Consider the following 12,281-nt stretch of genomic DNA (forward strand, 5'->3'; position numbering starts at 1 on the left):
CGGAACATTTACTTAACTCTTCTGGTTGCTACTCTAGAGATTTTCGAGTAAAAGAGATATAAACCCTATCCTCGCTATCTTTATCTTTCTATCTTCCTTTCTTTACAGATGTAGTATCTACACGTCTCTTTCTCTCTATGGAATCCTCGTATCTTTGATGCTGAGTTTGCTAACATACATCTCACAAAAGATATAATAGTATAGCGAGTTCTGGACGATGTGCGTTATTGCGTACAGGATATGTGCACACGTGTTCGAGCAATGAAAACGTTCTATTATCCAATCATAAATTACGAATAAAAACTTATCCTTAAATATAACTCTGAAATGCTTTTTCATTAATTAAATAAACTTAATAAATCGTATACATGAAATTACAAGTATCTGGAATAAGAAAATTGAATCATTTACATAAACGTAAAGAAAATATATTGACACATATATTGAAAATATATTGACAAAGTTCGACTCATATTTCAAAAGCGTATCAATGGGATCCCGTAGAACAACTTATTAATAGGAATCAATAATCGACAAATTAGAATCCTTCAGGATCTTAAAATCGATCGTCTGAGTACTTATCATACAACTTTTAGTAAGTTTAAATATTTAAAGAAATAATCCAACACGATTAGTATCAATTAATTTTATTTGTAACAGTAATGTTGACGCACACGTGCGTCTCTTAATTGTTCACAGTACTTTCTCTTAAGGGTCATATATCACTATTAAAAATATTTACCCTTGGAAACTTGTTGAACTCATTACTATTTGTAACATAATCATTACTATTTGTTATAGCACATTAATAAGACAATCAAGTTTTACGATCAAGCTATGCATTGATATGTTCTTTTCTTCAAATATTGTATGTAAAAGACAGTCAATGCATGGACTTAAACCCCCTCTTTGACTGAAGCCGCCTTCAAATATCGCATGCAAAAGGCAGTCAAAGCAGGGTCTTACACCCCCATTTTTTTTGACTCAAGCCGCCTTCAAATGTTACATGCAAAAGGCCGTCGACGCAGGGACACACATTTTCTCTTCGACACAAATCACCCTAAAATATTGCATCGTGCCAAAGATAACCAACGCAAGGACTTATGGCCCCTCGTTAGCTTAAATATCGCATTATACAAAAGGAAATCGACACAGGAACTTACAACCCTTCGTTAACTCAAACTTCTAATTAATAAAACCGTGCGCATCCAACATTGAAATAGCGAAAATCCTTATTTGAGCAGCAAAGTTACCCGATGATATTCGTTTTGTCTAGAACTGTACTTTGTGATGGTTAATGAGAGGTTGCCGTTAAAGCTTAAGGGCAACATTTCGTGCATGTCCTGAGTGGAACATTCCTCGTCTACGAGGCATTTCACATATACGCCCAGAGGCAAATCTTAATCTTCGCCTTCTCCCTCTGACTTCGATCAGTTCTGACGCTTTGTCCTATCCGATATTGTCCTATTTCCTCCATCAGAAGCTCAATAATAAGCGGCCTTGAAACCGTATGTACACAGGTGTCAACATCGTAACTCTCTACATAACAATGAGATCAAAAATTAAAGCAACTTTTGAAAGCGTTAGAATTTGAAGCAGACGATCACCAGGTCGGTATGCTCATATACTCACAAGAAGACAGCTCTGACTATGCTAGACCACGTCATCACGACCCATTCTAACAAGGACGGTGTCGGTTATGTAGCACAACGGTCCGAGTGGTGACAGAAAAGCAGGAGCGAAACAGTAGGGGCCTTGCACCGCTACGAGTCAAGATAGGCTAAATTCAGTCCTAATCGAGTATTAATTAATTATAAATTTTATCTCCTACTTGATGAACTAAAATAACGTATCAATGTAATTATTTTATAAGTTCAACACATGTTACCTTATAGATCATTTATACTATACACCTACACATTTGTACACGTACACTATCATATACATATCAACACACACTGCATTTTAGAGAATTTTAAACGTATATTCTTACTTTCCTTTGTTGCGGCCGTTCAAGAGAACCGGTATGTTGACGCACACGTGCGTCTCTCAATTGTCCATAGTACTTTCTTCTAAGGGTCATATATCACTATTAGAAATATTTACCCTTGAGAACTTGTTTAACACTCGCTAAGAAAATGCATAAATAAGAAACACATTGCCACCTTTGTCCAAGCTTAAGCATTTCTAAATTAAGTATCTAATTTTCAATAATGTGTCAAGCTGGGCAATAAATAAATAGTGAAAGTAGACGCTTAGGCGCGACGAACCAAAGGTTGTCTGGCGCCTAGCTTTGAAATATTCATTGACATACTCTAATCTACATGATCACTAGAACAAAGGTAGCATACAAGGAATAAAAAAAAGAAAAGTCGTTCTATACGATTCCGCTGGATATATTCGGATCAAAAAATCTGAAGTACGAGTCAAAGCTTCTGAATTATTCTATATATGTATAGATACCATTAAATCCTTATATAAATACATATTTTTATATATGAAAAATATATATAAACTAACTTACGTTTCTATATAGCTATATATATATATATATATATATACATGCACATACGTATGTATAAATATATGTTTAAGAACGTACGTGACAGTTTTAAAGAAAGAATACAGAGTGATTAATAAATAAAACATTCTGCAGTTATCCTCTTAGCTAATAAAAATGTACGACACATAAATACTTCCTTCTGCAGAACCTAGAAGAAGAACGATAGAGATTTTTTCTTCTCTCATGTACTTAACATAGCCGTATATCACGAAGTACACGACCGCAACGCGACGACATGTCTGGTCAACGAGCTTTGACTACTACGAGTACTCAGTTTGAGGTGTAAACTATGAATAATTTAGTGGTTGACACTTTTCGAGCAAACAGTCGTCCACGATACCAATTTAAAATTCCGATTAACCCTGATCGAAATACTATACCTACGATCTTTCTCCCCACGAAACATACGAGTTGTCGAATCTCTCCTCCATTTTAATGAACTACAAACTTTTTGAATGAAACGAAGATAATGATACTTGGAATAAATTTTTTGTAATAAATAAATAATAATTGTAATTTTTCTTTTCTTTTCGTTGAATAATTATCTTACGAATTACCTTTGTTTTTGTTAATGAAATACAAGTTAAAAAATGCGAAATACAAATACAAAAGCGATAAAGACACGATTGCTTTTATCTTTTCGAATAAACAAAATGACGAATTTGGATGTTAAATGGTAATTGTGTACAAATAAATGTATTCTAGATTGCAAAACAAACCGTGTGAAATAGACTATCAATGAATAAGAGAAATTATACGCAAGAGAGAGAAAGAGAGAAAGAGAGGGAAAAGAGTATGTAAACGGTTGGAACATAAATAACGAAGGGTTGGTAAACACGTGAATGAAGTAGCGTTTGTGATCGTTTTAAAAACCGCGAGAGGAAATGCATCGTGAACTTGTTTTTACAACGACAAGAGAAAATATTTGAAAAGAGCTTGGCGAACTTTTTCATAAGCCCATCTATCCTTTTTGAAGTCGTATATATGAATCACAATCTTTTTGTTTTCTTTTTTTTTTCTTCTTTTTTCTTTCTTTCATTCTCCAGAAATCATTAAAATAATCACTAATTTATATTAGGTATATGTACAATATTTCAAAATTTAACGAGCTCGAAACTCAAAGCTACATACAAAATTGTAAATTTACATAATATGCATAAAACAATTATAAATAAATTAATTCGTATTTATAAACAATGACTTTTGTATTCACGAACGAAGACACTTACGAGTCGAGTAAAAGTCATCGTTGTTTTACATCAACATTTCATCTACAAAAAAGGCACTTATGCAAATCTTTGGAATTCCTTTCGAGAAAAAGATTTGTTGTCGAAAAAGAAAAAAGAAAAACGAATCAAAATAGAAAGAGGAAAAAAATTATTTCGTTCCGATGTAACGAGGAAAATTTTTTCTCCGCGAGCTCTCCATTGGGAAATCTTTTTTTATCTATGCATCTATCTATCCATCTATCTATCTATGTATCTATCTACCTATCTAACTGTCTACCTCTCTCTCTCTCTCTCTCTCTCTCTCTCTTTCTCTCTCTCTCTCTCTCTCTCTCTCTCTCTCTCTCTCTCTCTCTCTCTCTCTCTCTCTCTCTCTCTCTCTCTCTCTCTCTCTCTCTCTCTCTCTCTCTCTCTCTCTTATATATATAATATATATATTGAAAAATTGAAAAAAGTAAAATCTCGAGACGTCTTGTGCGAAATATTGTTTTCTCCAAGAAAATTGACTTTTGTTTTTCGAACACTTCGAATTTTTTTTCATTTTTAGAAATAAAAGGAGAAAAGAAAAAAAAATAGTTTCTTACAAAAGTTTGATACAGAAATTATTTTAGGATTCTACTTAGTCATATTAAACGTTCATTACATTTTCACGTAGAAAAGTTCATTTTCGCTAACACGTATTCGGACAAAGACGTTCGTTCGAAGGATTACGAAAGGGATATAAAGAGCCGTTCCGGATAGAAAAGATGGTGATAGAGGATGAGGTGGAGTGGGTTTTGGAACATGGCGAGGTGAGAAAAAGTGCTTTCGTGCTGGATATAAAATAGGAAAGAAAGAAAATATAAGGGTGATATAAGGAAGAAGGAAATATAATAATAACGATTCTCTTTTCTCGAAATTGTGTCTCTCTCTCTCTCTCTCTTGTGTCTAATAGTAATAATAATAATAAGAAAAAGAAGAAGAAGAAAAAGAAAGAAGAAATGCTTTATTGTTTCTCACGAAAGAACTCGACGAATTTTTCATTTCTCTCAAAAAACAAAAATCTTTTCATCACGAGGCAAGATATTTTTCATTATTATAGAAAATATTATACTATTCTAATTTATACTTTTAATTAATCTATCGAAGTACAAATGCATTACGTTGCATTATTAAACTACAATAAATTATGTGATTAAGATAATTCATAGAAAAAAAAAGATTTGTTTCTGTATCAATGATTATTATTTTTCTAATTAATAAAAAAAAAATAGAAAAATAAAATGTTTCTTATTTTTTCTGTCCCAGTATATCTTTACCTCTATCTATCTATCTATCTATCTATTTATCTATCTGTCTATCTATCTTTCCATCTATCTATTTCTCCCTCATACTGAGCCATTTAAAGGCGAATCACGGGCATGACCCTCGAACCGTTTCACCCTCCTGACCGCATATCCTATAAATAAGTGGCTTTATCGTAACGTGGGCCAGAGAAGCGTATCCCCGAAGGGCGATCATAAGGTGTTTATATTGCGTTACGCTCACACAACGGGTGCTCGGTGGAAACTAATCGTTGGGAGCACCACTAGCAGTAGGTAGCACGTCTATCCCACTCATCCTCGATTTATATCGAGAAAGAGGGTCGAACGATTGCACAAGTCTAACAAGAGCGAAATTTGAATTTCGTGTAACGAGAATCCATCGTGAAGCATTACTTCATTTCAATGTAAAAGCGCAAATTGGACACGAATATAAAGTAATTATTGTATTATAGAATTAAAAAGAATTTTTTAATTAAAAGCGAAAGAGAGAGAAAAAGAAAGAGAGAGAGAGAGAGAGAGAGAGAGAGAGAGAGAGAAAGAGTGAAAGATGAGGTAGAAAATTGTTGTTGTTAAACGGTCGTATAAAAAATTCCTCTTACGAAAAACATTTCAAAGAAATTTATGACTATGAGTACTATTGCTATGAATTTATTTATTACTATGAATGAGATTTTTCTAAATGAAATCCCTAGAAATAAATCCTTAAAAAAAAAAATATAACATCATTGATGAAACATTAAATGATATTTTATTAACGAACGACGAAATAAAAATGAAAATTATTATTATTTTGATTAAAATTCTCCTTCATTTTTGAATTTAAAAAAGACTTCGAGATAACGCCTAACTTTTACGTATTATTTCCATTCGTTATTTTGATTCTTCGAAAACAAGAATAAATCAGATAAGAGCCTCGCGTTCTGCCGCCTTTAAAATACGGCTCGTTTTACGATATGACCCTTGAATCACGGCGAACATTCGTGCCACTCTCCCTTTTCATAACTTCTCGCAGCTCCTTCAGCACTCGGCGGCGCAGCGGCTTTACGCACGTGCACCCTCGATCACGCTAGACCGCTCATTCTTATAATATCCCTCCCACAAGCTCGGCTTCTCATATTTTCCGACCAGAAAATGTCGTGCAGGGTTTTGGAGGTTCCATATCTAGAGAGAGGAGGAAGGGAGAGAGAGGAAGGAAAGAAAAGAAAGAGAGAGAGAGAGAGAGAAGGAAAGAAAAAGAAAGAAAGTGATCATTCCTTTTCTTTTCTCTCTCTTTCTTCCTCTCTCTTTCTCTCTCTCTCTCTCTCTCTCTCTCTCTCTCTCTCTCTCTCCTCTGAAAATTTCTTGAAGATTAACTTTCTTTTTTGTTTATTTCTGCATTCGAGCTGAATTTTGTGATTAAAAATCATATTTTTCTGTCGTTCCATTCCTTTTCTATTTTTTATTTTTTTGTTTATCTTTTTTGGGTTGTTTTTCTTTCTTTTCTTTTTTTTTTTTTTATATTCATTTCGTACAAATCTATAGAATGTCCTGTTGACAACTACTTTTCGATAAGCAAACGAGTCTCGTGAATTCATCCGCGAATATCATCATCGATATATAGCGTGGAAAATTTTGAAAGAAAATAAGAAGAAAGGAAGGAAAAAGAGAGAGAAGGATTCGGTCTAATCGTGGATTTTTCTTGCTTCGGAATTTTTCGATCCCTCAGATACGAGTATTACGTCGAAAAGGGCGATGGCGCTTGATAAACGAAAGGCACCCTTACAACTCTCGAAACAAAAGGACTAAGAGAGCTGCCTGACTCTTGACGAAATCGATCAAATTGCCATAAGAAAATCCAATATCAATGAAACTTAACTGTTTCATGAAATATCTAATTCCCATTCTAATTAATACACAAATGATTCGCGAGATTAACTTCATGAATTTCACAAAAAAAAAATCTATGAAATATACTCTTTTCAATCATCAGTCTGATTTAAAAAATTATTTGTCTATCTTCTTTTTTTATTGTTAGCTTTAATAATTATAAAATTGGGATACTAAATATCATAAAAAAAAATCTAACCTTTCAATCATTGATCTATCTCGTTGAACTATTTTCTCTTCTTCTATTATCCAACATATTATCCAAATAGAATCTAATGTTTTAATATCGGCTATAATAATTACGATCGATTAACGAGATAGATTTTTTAACATCTAATTAAAGATCGGAATAATTATTTTTCATCTTTCATCTCTCTCTCCCTCTCTTTCTCTCTCTCTCTCTCTCTCTCGCTCTCTCGCTCTCTCTCTCCCTCCCTTTATCTATCTATCTAATACAAAACAAAAATATTTTCAACATAAACGTTATAACATTTATCCAAAGGAGAATATCGAAAGATATTTTTTTTTCTATTCTACTTTTTCAATTTTCCACAAATCGCGTATTTCGTTCCGTTCCTTCGTTCTCTCTCTTTTTAAATATCCTAGGTACCTCTGCACGATTCAAATCCATCGCTTTGACATTCTGTAAATGTCGCTAGAAGAAGGGAGAGCGAGAGAGAGAGAGAGAGAGAAAGAGAGAAAGAGAGAGAGAGAGAGAGGAAGTGCTTGGCTTTTCATGGGGAAATTCGATTTCGAGCGCTTGTCATCTGACGTTCAATGCTGCTCGAGCGTGCTTCATTCCTCGTACTACGTGAAAAAGACAGAAATAGAGAGAGAGAGAGAAAAAGAGAAGGAGAGAAAGGGGATTTGTACGTATCGAAGAACGAGTTTAATAAGTTTGCGAAAATCGCATATGCGTGGAACCGAAAATGGAAATAAAGAGAAAGAGAGAAAGAGAGAGTATGTGAGTGTGAGATAGAAATGAACGTATGCTCGAAAACATCGAAATCGCTAATCCTTGTATCCAAAAGGACGCGTTTATGCATTCGTAATATTCGTAATATTTGAAACGTAGTTGGCATATTGGAATGCTCGAGAGAAGGACATAAGATATGTTTATAGAAAGAAAAAAAGATATATAAAAAAGGAAATAAAAAAAATAAAAAAAGTATGAGGATGAAAGAGACGAAGTCCAAACTAAAAACGTAGTTCTCGTATGTAATAAAGCTTCGCAAACATCACGGATACATATACATATGTATATATGTATATGTACATATACACAGTTATATATGTGCATATACTTACGTATCTATTTTCTCATGCACCAAGTATTCTCATATACATACGTTCCGTAAGTATCCATAGCTAAAACGCTAAAAGTTATAGACTTCCAAAAGGGCTTAGTAGAATATATCCACATTTTGGATCGCACAGCGAATATTTCAAAGGGACGTTTTAAATCCTGTACGTGTATTCGGAAAAAATTTAAATTCCCCAGTAATCCAATATATTCCTAAACGCGAACGAGTCCGTAACGAAAAATCCCTATGTGCTATTGTACATGTATAATATACATGAGGTTTCGTGGGTCGATCGAATTAAAAATGGCAAACGTGCGCAAGCTCCCGTGTGTGTGTTCGTGTGTGTGTTAGTGTGTGTATTAGTGTGTGTGTTCGTGTGTATGTATTCATTCTCTTTTCCTCTTTCACTTTAATAAATATTATATCTTTTCTATTTCAATCCTAATTTGAAAATCATTTTTTACGAGTAATTATGCGTTCCTTCTCTTCAAAGAAAGAAACATAGAGGAAAACCGACTGACGTAATAACGTTTAGGTGAAAATTTGCTAGTTGGAACGTAGTATGTCACCTATGTCACAATCGTACAAATAGATCAAACGCAGCACAAAGAGAGAGAGAGAGAGGAAGATGTACGTACATATTTCTACATGTGTGATATACATACATATGTGTATGTGTGTATATATATGTGTGTATACATATATATATATGTATACACACACACACACACACACACACACACACACACACACACATATATATATATATATATATATATATATATATATATATAGTAACGACGGGCAGCTGACTCGAGTCGCAGAGCATCTCAATTACCTTTAACCTGTTTTCGACGCAGGGGACACACCAGTGGCTCGTAACAATGAGCCGACTGCTGTTACATTTCCACGGTATCCGACTAACGGTTATATACCCTCGTGATTAGGCTCTCTTATATGTAGCCGGACACACTCTGGTAAATAACTATACGAACGTCGCGTCGACTACATGTTTCTCTCTTACTCTCTCCTTCACTTGTATTCTCTATCTATCTATCTATCTATCCTTCTGTCCCTCTTTCTCTCTCTCTCTCTCTCTCTCTCTCTCTCTCTCTCTCTCTCTATCTCTTTTATAGAGAGAAGTAAAGACCAAGATATTGTATATATATATATATACATCCCTCTACGTGTCCTATGTATGTCAATGATCCAGGCGTTGCTTTATGGCTACGAATACGTGACGTACCATGTACATCATCTTATATGAATGTTCAATCTCGAAATACACGCTAGGTCGAGCGCGAAGGGTAACACGAACCATCGTGTGTCATTACTCTGTTGCAGACCTCTGCCTAATATAGCTAAAGTGTGTGTGAGAGAGAAAGAGAGAGAAACAGAGAGAGACAGAGAAAGAGAGAGAGAGAGAGAGAGATGTTATGAATACTATACTCCTCATTGTCACGAATATTAAACCTTTGCACTTCTCTATACACATTATCACGGTTCGTTATAGTTAGTCACGATAACGCAACAATAAATCTATGCTCCTTAATAAAAAAGGAAATACTACATATATGTACACACTCACACACACGTACACAAGCACACGTATATCATTGATAATTTAAACACGACAAAATATATATATATATATATATATATATATATATTGTGTGTATGTATGTATAAAATACGTAAAATAAAGATTTTTACTTTCGAATTTTTGAAGAGGACCTACCTCACCAAATCTTATTCATTTAAAAATCTTTCTGGAATATCACCAGTCGGATCTTCGTACTGCTGCTGTAAACAAAAAGAAAAGAATTATTGTTAGATGAAAAGTATTGATCGAAGAAAAGAAAATTATAAGAAAAAAGAAGCTTTTCTTTCTGTTCTATAATCTCTTTCATTTTAAACGTTACCAAACTTTAAAAGCTTTAACATTTAGTAGATACATATGTACGAATATCATTCATGCTTCTTCTATTTCACCTATCCCCTTTTTGTTTTTATTTCCATGAGAGATTTATATTTGTTGACATATTGACTTGGTATGTTCGTATATCCGTCGCGAGAAAAAGAGAACGTTAGTGTATCGGCAAAAATTTGTTTCTCGATATTTATATGTATAAAAATATATATATATATATGTATATGTATATGTATATGTATATGTATATGTATATATATATATATATATATATATTTCTCGAGCACTTGTACTCGTAAAATGGAAAGCTTCGTTATTCGATCTGTCCCTTTCTCACTAAGGGTGTCGACGCGGAAGGTCGCCGGCACATCGTTCGAACCATTTGAAATTCAGATTTAGTGAAAAATAATGCCATTGAAGGCATATCGTTCGCTATCGCACGGATCGTCTCCCACATTCCAATTCACGAGATTCACGAATTCCATAGGAGGATTATTAATACGGACGGAACAATTGCAAGTATCTACGTTATTGGTTGATATGATTGTATGCAAATTGCATTGCTTAATAGACTGTCAAACTGAGAAAAAAACAGTGCCGATCTATAACTATTGGACCATAGAAGATAATTCTATCGAGATAGAGAGAAAGAGAGAGAGAGAGAGAGAAAGAGAGAGAGAGAGAGAGAGAGAGAGAGAGAGTGAGAGAGGACAAAACTTTATCCCTGTTCATTCATAGATTTCTTGTAAATGGAAGAAAAAAGAAAACGAAGACTTATGAATTTTTAACATCTCACTCGGTAGACTGAAATATTAAACGATCGACGATTAATAAAGACTTTCGTCGATTTAACGATTTTCTTTTCTTTTTTTTTTTTATCATTATTTCTCATCGACTCGATACTTCCGAGTTTATGTTACTGCTCGATTGCTTATCGATGTTACGTTTATCTCACGATCGGAATAAAAAACGAAAAAAAAAGAAAAAGAAAGGGAAAAAAACATCAAGAAAAAAGGCATGAGATTTATTCAGAGATTCCGTTTTATAAATTCGTCAGGAATGCAACTCGCAATGAATCTAAATCTCTTCCGCGTAACTCTACAAACGATAAAATGCGTTCGTGATTTGTAAATAAGCGTCCACGACCTCGGAAGTTTACTGTCAAATGTCTGATGTAAATGTGGGTTAAATGATTTGAATGAATCGATAAAATGAATATTTGCTACTCGTAAATCATACGATCTATATACATGTTATCTATTTTAATACTAATCCTAATTTAAAATATCTTTAAAATGACAGAATCAAACGAATTTTATTTATTACGAATATCATTAAAAATTATTTAAAATTATAAAATGCATTATGTAATTTATCAAATCATAATGAATATATCGATTTTTCATTAAAAAATAATCGAGAACAAAAGATATTGATACGTTTAGAAAAAAAAAACCCAATGAAACAATGAAATAAGCAGTATAATTTGTAAAAAGATTTGTCTTTGAACGTTGGATTGAAGGAAATGAACAATAGAGATCATTGACAGAAAGATACAAGAGCGATGATTCGAATGATTCGAGTATATTGATACTTTTCGTAATTCCTTTCTTTTGTAAACTTGAAAAATTTCTCCTCTATCTCTATCACTCTCTCTCTATCTCTCTCTCTCTCTCTCTCTTACTTTCTACTACCTAGCGTTCTCGGCTTTGTCTCTATCCGCGAAGCGGACAACGAAATCGGTAAGCCGCTTAGAGACTTAGCAGACCCGACGAAAATTCTAACCGTTCGGCCTGCTTCATTCTGCTAAACTAAAACGTGAAACGAAATCCTTCGGCTTGTTTCTCTTCCTCTGTCGTTTCTCTCGATGACGCTCATCTTTCTTTTCTGATACTTCTTTCTCTCTTTCCTTTTTATTCTTCCTTTTTTTTTGTACCTACCACTTTTACCACTTCATACTTCTTATCAACAAACTTAAAACATTTACTCATATACATATATATATTAGGTGGACCGGAAAGTAATGTCGCTTTCTTAAATTAAATTCAAACGAATAAATTTTTAACAAGTTTTTATTTTTAATCACAA

At 33.7% G+C, this 12,281-nt stretch overlaps 1 protein-coding gene across 14 annotated transcripts in view; it reads right to left on the bottom strand.

Annotated features, from left to right (window-relative positions):
- Nucleotides 1-12,281, bottom strand: part of LOC124423986 (Down syndrome cell adhesion molecule-like protein Dscam2) — a 167,263-nt gene that overhangs the window by 119,144 nt on the left and 35,838 nt on the right. For 12 of the 14 annotated variants that reach the window (XM_046962413.1, XM_046962416.1, XM_046962414.1 and 9 more), the window contains one exon: nucleotides 10,002-10,066. The exons of the other annotated variants lie outside the window; for them this stretch is intronic. The gene's annotated coding sequence lies outside the window, so the exon portion shown is untranslated. The remainder of the gene's footprint in view (nucleotides 1-10,001; nucleotides 10,067-12,281) is intronic. 14 annotated transcript variants of the gene reach the window in all.

The sequence above is a fragment of the Vespa crabro genome, chromosome 4 (assembly GCF_910589235.1).
Source record: "Vespa crabro chromosome 4, iyVesCrab1.2, whole genome shotgun sequence".
Lineage (NCBI taxonomy): Eukaryota > Metazoa > Arthropoda > Insecta > Hymenoptera > Vespidae > Vespa > Vespa crabro.